This window comes from Equus przewalskii, chromosome 10 (genome assembly GCF_037783145.1).
Source record: "Equus przewalskii isolate Varuska chromosome 10, EquPr2, whole genome shotgun sequence".
NCBI lineage: Eukaryota > Metazoa > Chordata > Mammalia > Perissodactyla > Equidae > Equus > Equus przewalskii.
In genome coordinates, this window is record NC_091840.1 from 27,044,635 (window position 1) to 27,060,810 (window position 16,176).

Genomic DNA, 16,176 nt, shown 5'->3' on the forward strand with positions numbered 1-16,176 from the left:
TCCTAGAAGAATGAACCTCCTGCAGAAGCCCAGGGGCATCAACATCTGGGCCCCAGACCCTTAGGATCAAAGAGAAGAACTCATGGGAAGACAGTTCTATATAGGAGCTCTGTAGTCAAGAGGAAAAGAGCATGAGGTAGATGTTTCCACAAAGATTTAATTCTCACAACAACACTTTTGCTGTTTATTAAAACACTAAGTGCAAAGTCATTTGTTAACTGAAAAGTGCTAAACAAATGCTAGTTCGTAACTGTTAATATTTAAAGTAGTCTCATAATCCTCAGTCCTATGTCATAGGTAAGATTGTCACCAGGTTAGAAGTGAGGATGCTGAGTGTCTGCGAGATTCTTTCAAGCACTTGGGGTCTCATAGCTTGTGAGGGCTGATCTGAAGGGACAGGTCTGAAACCTGCATCTTCTAAAGCCCAGCTTATCCATCACGTTGCTTCTTTGCTTGTGTCCTTTCTTCCCTACTGGATTACGACTCCTCTGAGGAGAACATCCTCCTGTGTCTCTGAAGTCTGTGTGTCTCACCTTTCCAAAATGAGGGCTGATTTGCAGGAGGTAGTTTTTGTCCTGGCCTAGGTAAGAGGGTTAGCTAATGCTGTCAACCAACGGATTCTCAAACAAATTCCTTAGCTCTCTACAGGCAGAAACCCAGATCTTTTATATCAGACAAGGAGCTTGCAAATTGCAACCAAGTAAGAGAATGTTGTTACTGAGTTCTCCCTATCCGCATCACTGAAAAAGCAGCTGAAGTTTTCCTGTGAACAGTAGAGCTGCAGCATCATCTTTGTAAAGAGGGCAACACATCCGTCAAATCCTTGACTTGGGATGTCTGCTTCGGTCCTGTGCTTTTGAGTTACCGGTCCACCGTGACATGCTTCACAGCCTCCATCCCGAACCACTCGCCTGACCTGCTCACACTTGGCTTTCCTACCTGCACCCAATTGTCTTGATTTCTTGGCTTCTAATGCCAGGGCTTATTTTCTGGCTCATGGTAAATCTCTAACAACCTGCTGGGGAACAGAAGGGAGGCCAGAGGTAGTGAGGGGCAGGGAGGGTGGCAGGAGGTGGCCTGGAGAGATTCGTGGGGGTGTAGTGTTTACAGATTTGCATTCAAAAAAATTCTTGTAGTACGTACATCTGTTTGGCAACTATATTTTTAGTTCCTCAAGGATGGAACCAACTCCTGTTCCCTAGAGTGAGTAGCACAGTGAAGAAAGTAAATATTTATTGCATGAAAACAGTGAGATAAGAGGGGAGACCTAGTGTGGCTGTAGGCACATCACTTCACACATCTGGACATCACTCTGAGAATCTTAAAAAAATAGAGGTTGGACTAAAAACACCCCAAAGCAGCAAAGTCTAGGACAGGGGTTGGTAAAGTTCTCCTGTAAAGGTCCAGAGAATAAAACTATTTTAGGCTCTGCAGGCCCTATGGTCTCTGTGGCGACTGCCCAGCTTTGCTGTTGTGGCACAATGGCGGGCACAGAATGAATGAGCCTGGCTGTGTCTCAATAAAACTTTATTTACAAAAATAGGCAGCAGGCTGGGAGAGAGGCGGATCCAAGATGGCACCGTGAGTCGTCCTCTTTGTCTCTCCCCCTTCAAGTCTACAATTATGTGGACACTCATCGCTTACCAAAGGATATCCAGATAGCATCTCAGGACGTCTGAGAGACCCACGTGACCATACATCAGAAGGCGGACGGACTTCCCTCCGGGAGGAGGTGGAGATAGGTGAAAACTCTCTGACCCCAACCGAACAGCCTAGTATCTGCAAGCGGCTTTCTTCCAACAGACGCCCCCAGAAGATCAACACACACCTAGGGCAGGAGCAAGCACACACCAGAGGAGCAACGGTGGAAACAGGTGACCAGAACCCTACCTAAACCCCCCGCAATTACTCCTAAACACAGAGGGAAACTCTAGAGTTACACACTTGAGCCCACGGGGAGAGTCTCGCCCCGCCATTGGCGGGGAGATCCCACCTGGTGTCCATGGCGCCCAGAGGGTCCCAGAGAGAATCACAGAGGGCATGGCGGCCCCCCTGGCTGCCACTGCCTGCATGGCAGGGCAAGGGATTGCCGGAGATCTCGGAGAGGACTGGGGCTGGGTGGAGCTCCAGAGGCTGGCTCCGCACCCCGGGGGGGGGGGGGAAGCTCCAGAGTTCCGCCAGGGCAGCAGACAAAACTCTCTGTCTGCCATTAGTGGAGGGGCCACGCCCAGCATCCACAACACCGGGAGGGTCCCGGAGAGGAGAATATCAGGCAGAGCAGCAGCTGACCAGCTACCACTGAAATCAGGATCTCTGGCTATCCCCCAGTCAGGGCAAAGGGCTCCCCGAGTTCCTGGGGAACAGGACTGGGGCTGGGTGGAGTTCCAGCGACCCGGCTCTGTAGCCTAGGGGGAAACCCTACAGACTCACAGCAGCCTCAGCGAAAGCCTCTGCACAGCACTAATAGAGAGCACCCATCCAGCAGCCACAAGGCTGGAAGACCCCGGGACAAAAGTAGCATAGCTAGGTGAGCTAACCACAGACTGTAAAAGATGCCAATAGCTCTGCTGCAACCCATAGTGGACAAGTGAGATTTTGTGGGTGCCAACAGTGACGGAGCGGCAAATATAAGTGATCCTACCCCTGGCAGCTGGAAAAGCCCATAACACCGTTGCAGACCCCAAGGAGGGAACACGTCTAGGTGGGCTGCAACAGTAGGCACCAGCAGCCTGAAGCCCCCACGTGACGGCCCCCACGGCAGAAGAGGGAATCCAAAGGACCACTGTGACTACGAGGAGGGGCCCGGGCCCAGGCCCAGTTAGCAACTGCGGATAGGGTTCCTGGTTGGTGCAGTATAAACAGCTGCTCCCCCACCACACCAGCAGAAACAAGTGGAAGGAGCAACTAATCTCTATCTCTATGCAGAGGCACAAATCTACAACATCAAGCAATATGAAGAAATACATTAAAGCTCCAGAACAGAAGGAAAACAACAAATACACAGACAACAATCCCAAAGAAAATGAAATATATAACCTAAATGACGATGACTTCAAAACAGCCATCATTAAAATACTCAATGAGTTAAGAGAGAATTCAGATAGACAACTCAACGAGTTCAGGAGCTATGTCACAAAAGAGTTTGATACGATAAAGAAGAACCAAACAGAAATACTGGAAATGAAGAACACAATAGAGGAGATTAAGAAAAATCTAGATGTGCTGAACAGTAGGGCCGATAATATGGAGGAAAGAATTAGCAATTTGGAAGATGGGAATGTAGAAATGCTGCAGGCAGAGGAGGCGAGAGAAGTAAGACTAAAAAGAAATGAAGAAACTCCGAGAATTATCAGACACAATTAGGAGATGCAACGTAAGGATTATAGGTATACCAGATGGAGAAGAGAAGGAGAAAGGGGAAGAAAGCCTATTCAAAGAAATAATGGCTGAGAACTTCCCAAATCTGGTGAGAGAGATGGATCTTCAGGTGACAGAAGCCAATAGATCTGCAAACTTTATCAATGCAAGAAGACCAACCCCACGGCATGTAGTAGTGAAGCTAGCAAAAGTCAATGACAAGGAGAAAATACTAAGGACAGCCAGGCAAAAGAAACTAACCTACAAAGGAACCCCCATCAGGCTATCAGCAGATTTCTCAGCAGAAACTTTACAGGCTAGAAGAGAGTGGAATGATATATTCAAAAATCTGAAGGACAAAAACCTACAGCCGAGAATTCTCTACCCAGCGAAAATATCCTTCAAATACGATGGAGAAATAAAAACTTTCCCAGATAAACAAAAATTAAGGGAGTTCATTGCCACAAAACCTCCTCTTCAGGAAATCCTCAGGAAAACCCTCATTCCCGAAAAATCCAAAAAAGGAAAGGGGCTACAAAACCAAGAGCAGAGGAGATAAGTAGAAGGACAACAACAGAGAGTAGCAGCTCTTCATCAGAACAGATTAAACCATGGGATGAGAAACAAAGGAAATTGAAGAAAACCGGAAAACAAGACATAAAATGGCAGCAGTAGGCCCCCACATCTCAATAATCACTCTAAATGTAAATGGATTGGACTCCCCAATCAAAAGACACAGAGTGGCAGGATGGATCAAAGAACAAGACCCAATGATATGCTGCCTCCAGGAAACACACCTCAGCCCCAAAGACAAACACAGACTCAGAGAGAAGGGATGGAGAACAATACTCCAAGCTAATAATGAACAAAAGAAAGCAGGTGTTGCCATACTTCTATCAGACAAAGTAGACTTCAAAGCAAAACAGATAAAGAAAGACAAAGAGGGACAATACATAATGATAAAAGGGATTCTCCACCAAGAAGACATAACACTTATAAATATATACACATCCAACACAGGAGCACCAAAATTTGTAAAGCAACTCTTAACAGAACTAAAAGAAGACATCAACAACAATACAATAATAGTAGGGGACCTCAACACACCATTAACACCAATGGACAGATCATCCAGACAGAAAATCAACAAGGAAATAATAGAATTAAATGAAAAATTAGACCAGATGGACTTAATAGATATATATAGAACACTTCATCCAAAAACAGCAGGTTACATATTCTTCTCAAGTGCACATGGAACATTCTCAAGGATTGACCATATTTTGGGAAACAAAGCAAACATCAATAAATACAAGAGAGTTGAAATAATATCAAGCATCTTTTCTGATCATAATGCTATGAAACTAGAAATCAACTACAAGAAAAAAGCAGAGAAAGGTGCAAAAATGTGGAGACTAAACAACACGCTTCTGAACAAACAATGGATTATTGAAGAAATTAAAGAAGAAATCAAATATTATCTGGAGACAAATGAAAATGAGAACACGACATACCAAATCATTTGGGATGCAGCAAAAGCAGTCCTAAGAGGGAAATTCATCGCAATACAGGCTCACCTCACTAAACAAGAAAAAGCTCACATAAGCAACCTCAAATGACACCTAACAGAACTAGAAAAGGAAGAACAAACAAAGCCAAGAGTCAGTAGAAGGAGGGAAATAATAAAAATAAGAGCAGAAATAAACGATATTGAAACAAAAAAGACAGTAGAAAGGATCAATGAAACAAAGAGTGTGTTCTTCGAAAAAATTAACAAAATTGACAAACCTTTAGCCAGACTCACCAAGAAAAGAAGAGAGAAATCTCAAATAAATAAAATTAGGAATGAGAGAGGAGAAATCACAACAGATACCAATGAAATACAAGGGATCATAAGAGAATACTATGAAAAACTATATGCCAACAAATTGAACAACCTGGAAGAAATGGACAACTTCCTAGACTCCTACAACCTCCCCAAATTGAATCAGGAAGAAATGGAGAATCTGAATAGGCCAATCACAAGTAAGGAAATAGAAACGGTAATCAAAAACCTCCCCCAAAATAAGAGTCCAGGACCAGATGGCTTCTCTAGAGAATTCTACCAAACATTCAAAGAAGACTTAATACCTATTCTTCTCAAACTATTCCAGAAAATTGAGGAAGATGGAGTACTCCCTAACACATTCTATGAAGCCAATATCACTCTGATCCCCAAACCTGACAAGGACAACACAAAGAAGGAGAACTACAGGCCGATATCACTGATGAACATAGATGCAAAAATCCTCAACAAAATTCTGGCAAACCAAATACAGCAATACATCAAAAAGATTATACACCATGATCAAGTGGGATTTATACCAGGGACACAGGGATGGTTCAACATCCACAAGTCAGTCAATGTGATACACTCCATCAACAAAATGAAAAACAAAAACCACATGATCATCTCAATAGATGCAGAGAAAGCATTCGAGAAGATCCAACACCCATTTATGATAAAAACCCTCAATAAAATGGGTATAGAAGGAAAGTACCTCAACATAATAAAGGCCATATATGACAAACCCACAGCCAACATCATACTCAATGGACAAAAACTGAAAGCCATCCCTCTGAGGACAGGAACAAGACAAGGGTGCCCACTTTCACCACTCCTATTCAACATAGTACTGGAGGTGTTGGCCAGAGCAATTCGGCAGGAAAAAGAAATAAAAGAAATCCAAACAGGTAATGAAGAAGTAAAACTCTCACTGTTTGCAGACGACATGATCTTATATATAGAAAACCCCAAAGAATCCATAGAAAAACTATTAGAAATAATCAACAACTACAGCAAAGTAGCAGGGTATAAAATCAACATACATAAATCAGTAGCATTTCTATACACTAACAATAAACTAACAGAAAAAGAACTCAAGAACTCAATCCCATTCACAATTGCAACGAAAAGAATAAAATACCTCGGGATAAACTTAACCAAGGAAGTGAAGGATCTATACAATGAAAACTACAAGACTTTCTTGAAAGAAATTGACGATGACATAAAGAGATGGAAAGACATTCCATGCACATGGATTGGAAGAATAAACATAGTTAAAATGTCCATACTACCTAAAGCAATCTACAGATTCAATGCTATCCCAATCAGAATCCCAAGAACATTCTTCGCAGAAATTGAACAAAGAATCCTAAAATTCATATGGGGCAACAAAAGACTGCGAATTGCTAAAGCAATCCTGAGCAAGAAAAACAAAGCCGGAGGCATCACAATCCCCGATTTCAAAACATACTACAAAGCTACGGTGATCAAAACAGCATGGTACTGGTACAAAAACAGGTCCACAGATCAATGGAACAGAATCGAAAGCCCAGAGATAAAACTACACATCTATGGACAGCTAATCTTCGACAAAGGAGCAGAGGGCCTACAATGGAGAAAAGAAAGTCTCTTCAACAAATGGTGCTGGGAAAACTGGACAGCCACATGCAAAAGATTGAAAATTGACCATTCTTTTTCACCACACACCAAAATAAACTCAAAATGGATCAAAGACCTAAAGATTAGGCCGGAAACAGTAAGTCTTCTAGAAGAGAATATAGGCAGTACACTCTTTGACATCAGTTTCAAAAGAATCTTTTCAGACACTATAACTCCTCAGTTGAGGGAAAGAATAGAAAGAATAAACAAATGGGACTTCATCAGACTAAGGCAAGGGAAAACAGGATTGAAACAAAAAAACAGCTCACTAATTGGGAAAAAATATTTACAAGCCACTTATCCGACAAAGGGTTAATCTCCATAATATACAAAGAACTGACACGGCTTAACAACAAACAAACAAACAACCCAATCAAAAAATGGGCAGAGGACATGAACAGACATTTCTCAAAAGAAGATATGAATATGGCCAATAGACACATGAAAGGATGTTCATCATCTCTAATCATCAGGGAAATGCAAATCAAAACTACACTAAAATGTCACCTTACACCAGTTAGATTGGCAAAAACATCCAAAACCAAGAGCGACAAATGTTGGAGAGGTTGTGGAGAAAAAGGAACCCTCATACACTGTTGGTGGGAATGCAAACTGGTGCAGCCACTATGGAAAACAGTATGGAGATTTCTCAAAAAGTTACAAATAGAAATACCCTATGACCCAGCCATCCCATTACTGGGTATCTATCCTAAGAACCTGAAATCAGAAATCCCAAGAGTCCCTTGCACCCCTATGTTCATCGCAGCATTATTTACAATAGCCAAGACGTGGAACCAACCTACATACCCAGAAACTGGTGATTGGATAAAGAAGATATGGTATATATACACAATGGAATACTACTCAGCCATAAAAAAAGACAAAATTGGCCCATTCACAGCAATGTGGATGGACCTCGAGGGTATTATGTTAAGCGAAATAAGCCAGTCAGAGAAAGACGAACTCTATATGACTCCACTCATAGGTGGAAGTTAACATATTGACAAGGAGATCTGATCGGTGGTTACCAGGGAAAAGGTGGGGTGGGGGGAGGGCACAAAGGGGGAAGAGGTGTACCCACAACATGACTAACAATAATGTACAACTGAAATCTCACAAGGTTGTAATCTATCATAACATTAATAAGAAAAAAAAAATAGGCAGCAGGCTGGTGCAGAGGTACAGGGAAAGGCTTGAGTATTAGGCTTAGACCCATGAGGGTTTGACCCCCCAGCTTGGACACCAACTGGTTGGCATTAGGCAAGTTAATTAATTTTTCTGCTCCTGTGGTTGTTTGGCCATAACAATCAGGATGATATTATTTGCTTTGTAGGGACGGTTGTGAGAATTAGATGAATCTATATCAAGTTCTTGTCCCAGGGCCCGGCATATGTGGTAACTGCTGCTTCCATGATTATTTTCGTTATTCTAGCTCTAATATTCAAGGAGCCTAAGAGTCTAAGAATTCTGCTGGTATTTTTAGTTCAGGCTTTTCTGAGACATAAGCTGACAACTCCTGGGTGACATTTCCTCTGAGAAACAATAAACAATTTGAGCAGATTCCTTATCTGAACTTATGCTAAGCGGGGAGAGAAAGAGAAGCTTTGGGGACAGCGTTATAGGTGGTTTGGGGTACTTTACTTTTGAAAATGCCCAGGCTAGGTCCTGCTGTCTGGCACACTTTTCCAGACAGTCTGCACTCTAGATGGGCTGTACATCCCTTTCCTCTCAGGACCCTCCCTGCCCTCAGCAGGCCCTCTGAGGTCCCCTCCATGCACCTCAGGTGTTCTTTCCCGAGGCCTCCATCAGAGGAACTCTAGTCTGGCCTTTTGAGTCACAGGAAACACGTCTCGCAGGCCAGGTTCAGGGTACCGACTGTAAGAGTCCAGGTAGCATGATGTAATTCAAGGCTAGGGTAGGAAACTGAGCCAGGTCTTCTGGGACCTGGGGAGTGAAGAGGAATTGATGGTGGCATCACTAAGTTGGGAGGCTCTTCTGTAGGGGTTGAGCACGTCACTTTGAAGTTAAGTTGCCTGGCTGCGACTCCGGGCTCTCTGCTCATCAGCTGTGGGATCCTGGACAAGCAAGCGCTGCCTGCCTGGCGTGTAAAATGGAGCCTGTAATTGACACAAGACTGCAGTGAGGACTAACTATGGCTATTTCCTCCGTCTAAGAAGCAGCTTGATTTCTAAGTGTCTTCTCCATTCCCTCTCTCTCCAGAGTCTTACATGACCGTTTTGTTGCACGAATGAACGTATTTGGCTTGATTTCTGAATTGCTTCTCTTGGCATTCTCTTAGTTGTTATTTCATTCATTCATTCATTCATTCACTCATTTATTCTGCATTAATTGGGTACCTACTATGTGCTTGGCATTATGCTTGATGCTCAGATTACAAATAGGACGTGGTGCTTGCCTCAAAGGAGTTGCCCAGCTAGCGGGTAACAGATAAGCAGACCATTCCAGTACAGTGCACAAGTATCTGCCACCCAGACAAATAAAGAGGGGCAAGTGGCTCCCATGATGACATCAGGGGGGCTTCTGGGAGGAAGTGGTGCTTAAAATTTGATTTTAATAAGTAGGTGAGGGTAGACTAGGGGAAGGATGTTCCAGGTAGAGGGGAAGGCATACACTGAACCAAGGCGTGAAATACTGTGATTTGCTCAAGTAATCTGTGTGACTGCCCCAGAGGGTGAAGGGGAGAGAATCTAGTGTCCTGGGGTGGGGAGGTAGGAGGGGTCAGGTAACGAAAAGCCTCGTGGGCCCGACTAAGGAGCTTGAATTTAACCTTGATTCTAAGGGCAGTGGGGGACCTTGAAGAGTGTCAACAGGGAGTGCCGGGTCAGATGTAAATAAGGGGGGTGAGGCGCCCGTTGTCTAACACTGCTGGGGGATGCAGGGCCGCCTCCCGGGGACCTCCTCAATGACCAGCTCCGTTACCACTGCAGCCGGGCGCCCGTGGAGCACAGGGCATTGTTGTTTCCTTTCCTTTTCTTTCTTTTTGCATTCTTTTTTATTTTTTTGGACAAAACCCTAAGAAAATGTCATTTACGCTCTGAAGAGTGTTTTGCCCGGGGCGGAATTGGATGTCAGGCCCAACCTGCTGTACAGTGACAGGTTGCTGTATGAAATGAGGTGCTTGGTGTGAATAGGCAATTAACGGTCCCAACGGTTCACAGAAACCGCAGAACTTAAGAGCTGTGCTCCTCCAGGACGCCTTCTCCCATTTCCCCAGTTCCATTAATTGCTCCCTGCACTGCGTCTCTGGGTGTTTGGTTCAGTTCTCTGTGCACCGTCACCTGTTTCGGTTGCAGTTTCTGGGGATCTATTTGTCTCCTTTGTCAGAGTCCTAAGCTCTCTGGAAACAGGCACGGGGTCTCCTGTAGCCTTGTGTCCTCCACAGAACACTGCAGAGTTGCTTGCACATGGTAGATACTTAAGATGGTTGTTTTAAATCCGATTTAAAAAAATCCTTCCTTTATTTTATAGATGAAGAATAAAATCCCTCCTTTATTTTATGGGGATGGAGGGAGGAAGGCAAGCAGACAGTTGACATATATCAGAGGCTCCTGTGTGGCTGTCACTGCATTCTGTCTATGTTGCTTACTTAGTCCTCATGACAGGGATGGTATCACCCTATTTTTACAGATAAGGAAAATGATGCTCAGAGAGGCCAAGGAATCTGCCCACGTTTATGAAACAAATTACTGGCCCAAATGGGTCTAGAATTCAAGGCTTTTTCTGAAGATTCCCATGGCCTTCTTGGCCTGAGGCTGCAGTGAGGGTCCATGTTGTATTGGGTCTTTCTGCCTTGGAGTCCAGACTCAATTCCTTCAGCCTCTGAGGCTTTGATGGGACAAAGCTCCTCTCCTGGGGAGGGCCACCGCGTACCCAGACAAGATGGACGCGGCACACATATGTAAACACGTTAGTCTGGGGAGCCTGGTAGAGACTCGCATGGTGGACTAGTGGAACGTGGGCCAAGGGGAGGGAGCAGCGGCCCTCTGAGACCTGTGGCCGCAGGAGGAGGCTGATCACCGGAGCTGTGAATCCAGGTGCTGTCAGCCTGCTGCCCGGGAGAGAGGTATGGGAACAAATACCTCCACCTCGCTGTCCTCCCGTGCTCCAGTCTCCTGCTTGTGACAGGACCCATATGGAACTGAGAGACCCAGGGAGCCGGCTAATGGGTCCACAAGGTCAGCGTCTTGGGGTTCAGAGCAGGGTGAAGACGGTGGAGAATGGGTCTGAAAGGGCAAGATACTCTGTGGCACCCGGGGGAAATGAGGAACTTCTGTCCTAGGACTTGTGTGTGGCGGCAGTCCAGTTTAGGTGTCTAAAGTCCTGTCCTTCCACTTCCACTCCTGGGCCCCAACAGAAGGGAACCCTTTGTTGTTGTTCTTGTTGTTGGACAGTATTTTCCCTACACACAATCTTTCGTGTTCCTGAGTTGGTATTTGCCCTCCCCTTTCCCAAGGGCCAATGGCAAAAAGATGATGGGTTGCCAAAAGAGGAAACAGATTTGGAATAGTTTTAAATAACTACTTTCTGCATAGGGTGTCCCTGGTAAGAGCATGTCTTCCTGCAGAGACATCTGCTTTCACTGCTGCCCCTCCCCTCATCAGATGCCTCAAGTCTCCCCCCCCAGGCGAAGTAGAAGGCTAGGTCACCCTGGTCCTGAGTGAAATTCTCATCTCCTGCCCAGGAGGCCCAACTTTCTCCCAGGACAGGTCCCATCAAACCAAGAGCAGGCAAAGGTTTTCAAGAGGAGGATGGGCCCTGGCTGGGCTCATGTCACGGGACTGAGTTGCTGATACTTCTTTCTTTTTTTCTTTTTGGTTAGGAAGATTGTCACTGAGCTAATATCGGTGCCAATCTTCTTCTATTTTTTATATGTGGGATGCCACCACAACATGGCTTGATGAGCAGTGCATAGGTCCATGACTGGAATCCGAACCTGTGAACCCTGGGCTGTCAAAACAGAGCACACGAAGTTAGCCACTATGCCACTGGGCCGGCCCCCATGTTGCTAATATTTCTTAAGGCAACAGGTAAAGTGGGCTAGCACTCTTCCCTGCAGTTCCTTCCAGATTGTGTCAGGGGAATGCCATGTGCTTATCAAACTGTTTCCATGTTCCTCTGGTCACATAGGAAGACTACATTTCCCAGTTTCCCTTGCAGTTAGAGTGAGGCCATGTGACTGGGTTCTGGCCAATAGGATGTGGGGAGAAATGTAAGACACTTTAGGCCTGGCCTGAGTAAAAAGAACCTGGATCTCTGAGTCACCTACTGCTCAGAGGAGAGCTACCAAGAAGGGTTGACATTGACATTGAACTATAATGAGAGACGTAAATCTTTATTATGTTAAGCCACTGAGATTTGGGGGCTGACTGTTACAGCAGCTAGCTTTAATTAACCTCACTAATATACTCTCCTCCTCCTAGTCATTGGCTAGACACCTCCTCATCTATACCTATTGATAATATCCCAACTGCGTGCTTAATATGCCCTGAAATAGAGGTATTTAGGGGGAAAATAGCTACTTGCATGTGCAGACAGATACCACCTCTATTTTGGGGTTCCACTCTTTGGAAAAGAGGAAAATGACATTTTTTATAGGCATTTTTTTTTATATGCTAGGCAATTTCACACACGTTAATTCACATAATCTTCTCAAAATCATGAGAGTTAGATATGATTTAGGGAGCCATCTGGAAGTTCCTAATTATCTGGAGGGGAAGAGGAGACCCTCGGGTAAAGCAACATAAGAAAGACTTTCAAAATGGCGCATGAAGAAGAGCAAGGTAATGGGAAGAAGGGCATTAGCTGCTAATGCAGAGAGGACCCAGAGTAAATGAGCTGTGAGAATTCAAACGCTTCACCAAGCGTCATGTAGAACATGGGTGTTCTCAGTGAAAAGAATGTAAGAGAGAATAGGAGATGATACCTTACTGTCTTACATAAGAAGACTGAAGCTCACAGAGGTGAAGTGCCACGCCCAGGTCATCAGGCTAGAAGGTAAAGTGCTGGGATTCGAAGCCAGGCTCAAAGCCCACGCTCTTTTTCTTCTACTGATAACTGAATTTCCCTTAAGTGGTCGGTCTCTAATCAGAGCTTCCAGAATCTTTCCTGCTCAGTTTTCTAATTAACCCACCGTGTAGCCACATTTCAACATTTGGGGGACCACGTTTCGGAGGTGGGTCTGCACCTCTGGTATGCGAGGGAGCTGGCGCATAAAGAGTTCCTAACTTTAACAAATTTCCCCACCCAAATCAAGACTTACCTTCACATTGCTTCTGCTGATATTTTTTGTCAGCGATTTAAGATCTATCAATATCAACTTATGACCTTAATTCTTTTTTTCCCCAAAGTTATCAACTTTATAGAATGTGCCCAAGAGGAGTCCAACTAGTTATATGTCTTTCTTTGATCTCAAATATGTGCTGAAGTGCAGGGGTCTTATTTTGGTGGGGAGGTAGTACTAGTTATTTCTTGAGGTTTCTGGTGCTCAGGCTGGCTAGATTTCCCCTCTTTTCCATCAAATTCTGCCATCCAACTACACTTTCCTTTTTTTTTTGAGGAAGATTAACCCTGAGCTAACATCTGCTGGCAATCGCTAACATCTGTGCCTATCTTCCTCTACTTTTTATATGGGACACCTACCACAGCATGGCTTGCTACACTGTGCCATGTCTGTACCCGAGATCTGAACCAGCAAACCCCGGGCCGCCGAAGCGGAGCATGCACACTTAACCACTGTACCACTGGCCGGCCCCCAAACTACACTTTCCTTAACGTTATCAGTTCTCAACTCTGGCTTTTCTGAGCGGCCTGGGTTGTTTGCCACTTGAATGAGAGTTAAGCTGTCTGAGTTCCTGGAATTGGGCTGTTTCTACCACTTTCTCCTCGTCAATGTCCAGTTTTCTCTTGAAAAGATTTATTATCCATTTTCCATCCACTGCGTTGGCTTGGATTTTTGACAAATCCTTAGTTGTTTCCATGCTTTCGGACACTGCAGAAAGGAGTCTTGGTTCTCTCTGATGCTGGCTTCTCGCTATAATTGTTCTGGGTCTTTATCAAGCAAATGTCTCTTCTGAATAATTCTGTAGCATGAGTGTAGACGATGGCCTCAATGGTTTGACAGTTGTTTTAATTCACTAGAAACAAACTAGGTTTCTGAGGGCCAACGACTTCTGCACTCCATCTCTAGTTGGGAAAGAAAATTGGAAACAGCACGGCTGAGCTGCCCACTCCTAGTTCAAGCTGCTCTCAGGCAGGGAGCTCTAGTACATGCTGCTGGTGGGAGAATGAGCTCACTCCTCTTTGCCCGAAAGATGGTGACGAGCCAGGGGAAGTGTGGCTGGATGTCTGCAACAGTGATCTCCCCGGTCCCAGAGAAACCTCCATGAGCGGAGGGATTCTGAAGCTTCAGGGACAGAGGGAGGAGTATAACAGGGTGTAGTGTCGAACAGTCTGAGAGTCCTGGGTTTGGCTCCTGGCTCTGCCACTTACTCAGAGGAGGCTGTTGGGCAAGTTGCATAAACAGTCTGAGCCTCCATTTGGTTCACTGTGCTTGGGAACAATAAGTGTTTTTATCACAGAAGACTGTTGGAGGATTGGATAAAATGATGCCGGTAAAGTGCTTAGCACCATGCCTGGAACATGGGAGGTACTCCATGACTAGCAGACGTTGTATCCACCGTATTTTCCCACCAACCAAGTGATGCCACAGAGTTGGGTTTAAATAAGCCTGCGGTGCACGTGTCAGGGGCTGATGGTGTATACTATCTCTCTCTATAATCCCCTCCCCATTCAAGCAGCCTTGCCCATCTTGAGCTTTGGTTACTTATTATTATTTTAAAATTTAAGTAAAATTCACATAATATAAAGTTAACCATTTTAAAGTGAACAATTCAGTGGGATTTAACACATTCACAATGTGACACAACCATCACCTTTATCTAGTTCCAAAACCTTTTGACCACCGCAAAGGAAAACTCTGTACCTGTTAAGCAGTTGCTGCTTATTTCCTCTGCCCCCCAACCCCTGGTAACCACCAATCTGTGTTCTGTCTCTGCAGCTTTACTTAATCTGGATGCAGTCATGTCTCGCTTACTGATGGAGATGTTGTTGTTGTGTGATCACAGACTGAACTTACACAAACCTGGATGGTATAGGCTACTACACACCTAGGCTGCATGGTACTAATCTTATGGGACACTGTCTTATATGTGGTCCATTGTTGACTAAAACCTCGTTATGAGGTGTATGACTGTATTTCATATAAATGAAATCATACAGTATATAACCTTTTGAGTCTAGCTTCTTTCACTTAGCATAATGTTTCCGAGGTTCATCCACGTTGTAGCGTGTATCAGTACTTCATTCCTTTGTATGAATGAATAATATTCCATTATTCCATTATATAGCTATATCACATTTTGTTAGCCATTCATCCATTGGTGGACAATAGGGCTGTGTCCACCTTTTGGCTATTGTGAATAGTGCTGTTATGAACATGCACGTACATGTTTGAGTCTCTGTTTTCAATTCTTTTGGGTATATACTGATCCCTAGTTTTAATTGATCTCTGCTGTGCGTTTCTTACCAGCACATTTTCTGCGAGGCACCATGACAAAGAGGTGAGGTGTGAGGGCTCTGGGGCCAGGCTCTCTCCTCTGTCACTAGTTGAGCGATATTGGGCAACAGTTGACCTCTCTATGCCTCCGTTTTCCTCTCGTAAAATGCAGTCCATATCAACAGTTCCTGCCTTATAGGAGGATTGTGATAATGAAACGAATTGATAACTGTAAAGCACATAGTCTGTACTTAGTGAACGTCAGCAATCAATGTTGCCCTCTCCTTCCAGTTACTTCCCTTCTGGAATGTCCTTTTCACCCCCCTCCCACCTTTGTTTTAGGGTCTCTCATTTATTTCCTGGAGCAGCCAATGGCTGAAGTTTCTTCCTGGGCAGGGTGACTGAGCTCCTGGGCTCTCCCATTAACACAGGGAGTCTTGGGACCCTGGAGGACCAGGATCTCTGAAACAGGAACAAGCTTTAGAGGAGCTGGGCTTTGAGCGTATTCCTATCTGACCAATAGGAATCTGGATCCAAAGCTGCCTTCTTTCTCCTTTCCATAGACCTCCTGGTTCTATGGCCGAGGTATATCCCCAGATCCCATATGACTATCTTCTCTCTAGGGGAGATGCCCTTGCTCAAAGCTGCCAGTAGACTCATAATTTTTCCCCTTTTTGTCATATTCCTGCTCAAGACTTCCAAAGGCTCCTTATTGCCTATTACACTAAGACAACCCCTCTACAGCCCTAGAAAGTAGGTG